Here is a 6,000-nt window from a genome sequence, read left to right on the forward strand (position 1 = left end):
TAGTAAAGTGGCATGTAGTGGCATTTAGGGAGTTGCGTAGAGTGTCGTAGAGTGGAGTAGTGTCAGGATGGCATAGAGTGGATTCGAGTGATATGGAGTGGCATAGAGTAGAGTAAAGTGTCAGTGGAGCAGAGTATAACGAGTGGAGTGGTCTAGAGTGAAGTTGCGTAAAGTACAGTGGTGTATAGTAGATTGACGTAGAGTGCACTAGTTTTGAGTAAAGTGGTGTAGAGTGCATTGGTGTAAAGTGCAGTGGCATAGAGTAGAGTGGTGCAAAGTAGATTGTAGTGGCATAGAGGGCAGTGTAGTGGTGCAGAGTGGCACAAAGTGGAGTTGAGTGGCGGAGAGTGCAGTGGTGTAGAGTGTAGTGGCATAGTGTTGAGTGGTGCAGTTGAATGCTGTGGCATAGAGTGCAGTCATGAAGAGTAGTGTGTCAGAGTGTAGGGTCATAGAGTGTTGCAGAGTACAGTTTCAGACAGTAGTGACGTAGAGTACAGTGGTACAGAGTAGACTAGACTGGCGTAGAGTGCAGTGACGTAGAGTGCAGTGGTGTAGAGTGACATAGAGTGCAGCGGCACAGAGTGCACTGGCATAGAGTGGAATGTTGTAGAGTATAGTGGCATAAAGTGCAGTGGTGCAAGGTAGGTGGCATAGGTGCAGCCTATAGGTTTTGAGTAAAGTGGTGTAGAGTGCATTGGCATAGAGCGCACTGGTTTAGAGTACAGTGGCATAGCGTAGACTACAGTGGCTTAGAGTGAAGTAGAGTACAGTGGCACAGTGTAGATTGTTTCAGAGTACAGTGAAGTGGTGCAAGTTAGAGTATAGTGGTGCAGGGTAGAGCGCAGTGGCATAGAGTAGAATGGTGTAGAGTGGCACAGCATTGATTGCAGTGGTGCAGAGTAGAGTGCAGTGGCGTAGAGTTAATTGCTTCAGAGTAGGGTGAAGTGGAGTAGAGTGGAGTGGTATAGAGTAGTTGCGCAGAGTGCATTGGCGTGGAGTTCAGTGTTGCAGGGTGGAGTGGTGCAGAGTGGAACTGCCTAGTGCAGTGTCATAGAGTGCAGTGGTGCACAGTAGATTTAGTGGCATGGAGTGCATTAGCGTAGAGTGGTATGTAGTTCAACAGCAGAGAGTACAGAGAGTTCAATGCAGAGTAGTGTCGTAGAGTAGAGTGGTATGAGAAGCTGGCCTGGTATATGATGTCCACTAATCTAAGTGGGCACCTTGCACCAGTCCGGACAACTCTTATGGTGATTTAAGAGGTCTTAGACAACCTTAGAAAGCTCTCTAAGTGGTAGCTGTGGAGAGCAGCCTTCAGGCTTAGTCCAGAAGGTGTGCAATGCAGCTTGTTTTATCAGAATGCAATCTTATAGTATAGATTAAGTGAAAAAAGAACCACACAAGCTATTTATAAAATTATGTATTTATTATATAATACTCTCTAACATGTTTAGATATCTCCTACATGAAGATAAACACAATGCACACAATGCTTAGCATAGAAATACAGTAAATATCACAGAATACACAGTGGGCCCCAGGGGGAGACCAAACCACATACTAAGAAAGTGGTATAAGAACCATGACTCGGGTCAAGAAACTGTCGAGAGGAGGTAGAAGTGCTGGTACCTAAGGAACCACCCAAGGTGAGTGACTAGGAACCCCAGAGAGAGAGTGTGCAGTGTGGGAACACGGCCGCATGCTCTGTACAACTATATGTGTAAGTCGCGGTTGGAATTTTAAAGATTGAGAGCCCTTCCCAGTGGACCCTGAAGAAACCCCGTGGAAGACAGAAGGTTGGAGAGCTACCCCACCTGTGGATAACCTACTACCCACGTTACCTACACCAGGGAAGCCGGGTGCATTGGTGTGAAGTGGAGTCGGAAACACCCGTAGAACCCAATGGAGGACTTCAGGAAAGTGCCGCTGCTGAAGAAGGGGAAAGTGTCCGGTGGAATCTGAAGGTGGATTCTAGTTGAGAGGTACCTGCAAGCAGAGGTGATAGAGTCTATGTCAGGAGTGACCAGGAGACTTGGAAGACGAATGCCCTCCGATGTCGGGTGTTGCAGGAGAGATGATGACTTTGACTCTGCAGCTGTGAGGACCAGGCGACGCTGAGGAAGACCAGGAGCCATGCACAAGCTGTCCCACATTGGATGTCGAGTGCTGAGGGGTCGGTGTCCGGCGGCAGCACCAACAAGCCTTTGCAAATGCAACCAATGCAGAAATCGAAGAAGGTGCAAGTTCGGGACTAGCAAGGTCCATGGGACTCACCACAAGCAGGGGAGTCAGGGCAGGCCCCAAGCAATTGGGGGCACCCAAAAGAAACAAAGGTGACCCTCAAATGCACCCACAGGCCGGAGGCACTGGAGTCGTGAGAGGACCGCAAGCTGCTCACCAAAAGATGCAGGCCACTATGTATACCATACAGTGTGGCTGAAGATTCTGGTCACTGGAGATGCCCGAGATTGGGGCTACTTGAAGCCTGTTATGTTATGTTATGTTAGGGTAGCTTATATAGCGCATGGCTACCCCAGCAACGGGGCGTCCCAGCGCTTGCAGACGGACCAGATACGCAGCGACCAAGCCAGGAGTGAGAAGAACCACAGAGAACCGGGCCTAAAGATTGGCAAATAGCCAAGTCTTAATTCTCTGTCTGAAAGACAGGTGATTCGTAATAGCACGAGCTTCAGGCGGGATTGTGTTCCACAATAAAGATCTTCTTGGAAAGAAGCCAACAAGCCTTTGCAACTGCAAGTTGATGCAGTGCACAGGGGTTCGGTTATGCATTATGCATGGGGATACCAAATGTGCCCCTCATGCAGACTGAGTGGCACTGTCAAGCGCACCCACCCAGCCCCAATACACTAAATCCTGTCTGGGAGGTGGTCAGACCTCACTGTGACAGGATGGCTATTGTTCTGCCTTCCCCTGCTCGAGCTTGGCTCAGCAGCAGGAGGGCAGAATCGTGTCTCTGGTCAGCAGCAACCATTTTGTTCTGTCTCTGTCTTGAAGGCTGGCACAAGAACAAAGAAAGTACTTGGAATCGTTCCTCCCACACCATTTACGGTGTGCGAGGTATGATTCCAACATGTTTGATACCAAAGATGATAGCATTCGTTGCAGCCAGTTTCGAGATGGTCATCGCGTAATTACGCGGTGCCCCTCTATATAATATATGGCTGCTTCACTTACAACCCTATGGGACAGATGTATCAATAATTGCTTTTGCAATTCTATAATAGTGAATTTTACTGATTTGCTATTACAGGATCACAAAATGCAATTTATGTAGGTTTCGCGGAAAAATTTGTGATTCCTACATATTCTTTATTTGTGACTCGCAAATTGCGAGTCGCAAATAAGGAGTAGCTTCCCATTCATTCCTATGGGCCTAAAGGCCCATAGGAATGAATGGGAATTGCATGCGCAATTTGCGAGTACCCAATAGGTACTCGCATATTGCACATGCAATTTCTACGGTGCAAGGGTGCCAAATGGACAACCTGTTGCACCCCTGAAATATGCATTTGTGCACATGTGGTGCACATATACTTGAAAAATGCAAAAAAGTGAATTTTGCATGGAATTCGCATATTACCACCAACTTGAAGTTGGTGGTAATTTACGATTCCTTAAAGCCTGGTTGCAAATATTTTTCGCTTCCTGCTTTCCTTTTAAGGAATCGCAAATTTTGCGATTCCTTATTTTGCTAAGGCTAAGGCCTTTTGGGATGATACATCCCAAAAGGCTTTTTCCAGTTCGCAAATGGGCCGATTCTGATAATCGGCCCGTTTGCGAACATGAAAACCCTTGATACATCTGGCCCAATATCTTTAGAAAGTGGTGCTAGCAACAGCTTACACAGGCTGCAATGGCAGGCCTGTAGTTCCATTTTGAATTGTCTCCTATGGGTGGCATAATGCATGCTTCAGCCCATGGGGTACCTATGCCCGGGTACCTTAGTACCATATATTAGGAACTGATAAGGTTACCCCAGAATCCAATCTGGGATGTTCTTAAGTACTGACAACAACAATTTAAGGGAGAAAGCAGAAAGAGTGGGGTCCTGATTAGCAGGATCCCAGTCAGACTAGTCAAAAACAGCTTAGCACCAGGCAAAACATGGTGGTAACTATGCAGAAGATCCTACCTTCCTACAAGTGGCGTAGAGTGCATTAGTGTTGAGTGCAGTGGCATAGAGTAGTACAGAGTAAAATGACAGAGTGCAATGGTGTAGAGTGAAGTAAAGCATAGTGGAGTACAGTGCAGTGGTGCAGAGTAGATTGGTATAGAATACAGTGGCTTAGAGTGTATTGGTTTGGAGTAAAGTGGTGTAGAGAGCATTGTGTTGAGTGCAGTGGTATAAAATTGAGTGGCATAGTCTGGCATAGAGTAGAACAGAGCAGCGTATACCTCAGGGGCATAGAGTAAATTGTTTCAGAGTAGAGTGAAGTGGTGTAAAGTGCATTGGTATAGAGTATACTGTCGGAGAGTGCAGAGGTGCACAGTAGATTAGAGTGGTTTAGGGTGGATTGGTGTAGAGTACAGTGGCGTAGAGTGGAGAGCTGCAGAGTAGAGTGGTGTAGAGTTCAGTAGCATAGAATGGAATTGAGTGGAGTTTATGTTTATATGTTTCTAAAGCGCTCGAATGCCGAAGCGTCTTGGCGCTGGAGGTGTAGTGGCAGTGAAATCGGGGTACAGCGGCCTATGTGGCTGCGAAGAGCTTAGTTTTTAGGTTTTTTCTAAACATCTGAAGGTTGGATTGGAGCCTCATGGACTGGGGCAGCTTGTTCCAAAGTCTGGCCGCACAGTGTGTGATCGTCCGGCCCCCCAACCTTCTCTTATGATCCTAGGTACTCTGACTAAACCTTGAGTGGCCGATCTTAGGGTACGCAACGGGACATAGGATACAAAGAAACTTTCCAAGTCCTCAGCAGCCCCCCCATAGATTGCCTTATGCACATATGTAAGCGCTTTGAATTCTATGCGCTGCTTTATGGGCAGCCAATGGAGGGATCGTATCCAATCTGACATGGGTTGTCCTCTATGTAGGCCCAATATCAGCCTGGCTGCTGCGTTCTGCAATGATTGTAGTTTCAACAATTGAAACCTGTTGATCCCCAAGAACAGGGCGTTTGAATAGTCCAGCTTCGAAAGCAAAAGAGCCACCATCACCTTTTTTTGAAGCTCCTGAGTTATAAAGGGGAACATTTTTCTCAGCGTCTTCAATAGAAAAAAAACACGAGGACACAAGACTATTAACTTGTGCAGCAAAGTTAAGCTTGCTATCGAAAAGAACCCCCAAGTTTCTGACCTTCTCTACTGGGGACGGACATTCTCCCGCCTCCACCGGCCACCATGATTGATTCCACACGGGTGGACCCGGCCCAAACTCCATCACCTCTGTTTTGTCTGTGTTTATTTTTAGATAATTCTGGCCCATCCAGGACATGATTTCCGTAAGGCATGCGTAAAATCTGCGTGCAGTGGTTTCGAGCTGATTGGTGGTAGATATAATCAGTTGGGAGTTGTCCGCGTACGATATCAGCGCAAAACCATGTTTCCTGACGAGGTCGGCCAGAGGTGTAACATATAGATTAAACAGAGTTGGAGATAGGGCCGACCCCTGTGGAACTCCGCAGGCGAGGCGGAAGCTGTCAGATCTCATACCTTCCCAGAACAACCTGTGCTCTCTATTTTCTAGGAAGGAGGTTAGCAGGGACAAGGCGGTCCCTCCCACTCTCATGTCCCTCAGCCGCTGCACCAGAACCATATGGTTGATGGTGTCGAACGCGGCCGACAAATCGAGGAGTACCTGCACCGCCTTCCCACCTCCATCCACTACCCTGCGAATCTCTTCGACTGTTTTGACTAACGCTGTTTCAGTTGAGTGGCGTGGTCGAAAACCATGTTGAGAGGAGTCTAGCAAGCCATCTGTATCTAAATGGACAGTAAGGGATTTATTCAGATGTTTCCCTAGGACTTTAGCTGCGAGGGGGG

This window comes from Triturus cristatus, chromosome 9 (assembly GCF_964204655.1).
Source record: "Triturus cristatus chromosome 9, aTriCri1.1, whole genome shotgun sequence".
Taxonomy (NCBI): Eukaryota; Metazoa; Chordata; class Amphibia; order Caudata; family Salamandridae; genus Triturus; species Triturus cristatus.